Below are 1436 nucleotides of genomic sequence, written 5' to 3' on the forward strand. Positions count from 1 at the left end.
TTAACTTTTATAAAGAATATCTCTTTGGATTTGAGACTTTAGTCTTTGCAACTTTACAGATCTTCTTTATGCACCAAGAGCTTGTAACACTCCAAAGAGAAAGGAAAAATTGAAATCGCATCATATGACCCCTTTAAAACTAATGAACAATCATGCATGAGACTATAATTTTTAGAAAGCAAAAAAATTATGGAAGTGACACCTGAGACTTTAAAAACTAAAACTTCTACAAAGCGGCACTGGCCCTGTCTTCTAAGCGCTTTGTAAACCAGTAGATGGCAGCGGATCATACACAAAAATCTCCAGTCCTTCTGTCTGTGTGTCTGGTTCACCGCCTGTGGATGACATCATCTCATTTGATCATTTGATCTACCTGTTGGCTTGCAGAAAACTCTCCACTTTTATTTTCCCTTTACTTATGTCGGCGGAGAAGCAAACTGCTGCTGTGAGCACAAAGATGATTTGTGATTTGGTGTTTGTGCCATAAAACAAACAAACAAACAAACAAACAAAAAAGTGCTTTATTAATTAACAAGTTACAAAATTTAGGTAGCCTAATTTTAACTGGCAGTAAAATTAAATCGCATGTTTTAGTCTCATAAATACAGATGATAAGAATTCCAGTTGGAAATGAATTCAATTACTCAGAAAGTGGCCATAACTTACCTTAAAAAAACTAACAAATAAATAAACAGATGTGACAAATGATCAGTGTGAAAACGCTAGTATCTGAGCATCTGTATCTGAGTTCATCTTCACACTGTGATAAAGGAAGAAAACACTTCAGCAATGAGTTGAAGTGCCACATCCTGTCTCTTGACAGCTATAATACACTGAGAATATTTTTAAATATAAGATTTTAGATAAACCAATAAAGAGGACTTGCGATATGTCATTCGTTTATGACATATATACTTTTTTGTTAAAGTATCACTTTAACAAAATAAAAAAAATTCACCTATCATTTTACTTTAAAAGTCTGGTAATATGTTTCTCTGACCTAATCACGATCCAGTTTTTGGTTTTCTGAGCTATCGAAGGGTCTTCATGAAACATGAACATGAAAGTTAACAGCTCATTTCTCGTTTTTCAACGATTCCAGTAAAATAGATTTGTATTTATTTATTTTTTGAGTTATAGTAGGTTGCATAAATTCCATGAAATAAAATGGCTTTAAATGTTCAGAATGTTTTGAACTTTGTCTCGCCGGTAATTCCAGTCACGTTTCACCATTGTTGCCATTTGAACATTGTCTAGCTTTTTAGTGTGATGGGTGAGCGGGTTTTTGAATCATGAGTCAAAAAAAAAAAAAAAAAATTACAAAACACCTGAAAAAGAGATTTCCCTTTGAATGTTTCCTATAGCTTATTTGAGTCCACACACACACCCACTTGCAGTTTTAATTGACTTGACTCCGACTCAGGACTGTAGTTTTG

The sequence above is a fragment of the Sinocyclocheilus rhinocerous genome, unplaced genomic scaffold (assembly GCF_001515625.1).
Source record: "Sinocyclocheilus rhinocerous isolate Xijiao unplaced genomic scaffold, SAMN03320098_v1.1 scaffold552, whole genome shotgun sequence".
Classification (NCBI taxonomy): domain Eukaryota; kingdom Metazoa; phylum Chordata; class Actinopteri; order Cypriniformes; family Cyprinidae; genus Sinocyclocheilus; species Sinocyclocheilus rhinocerous.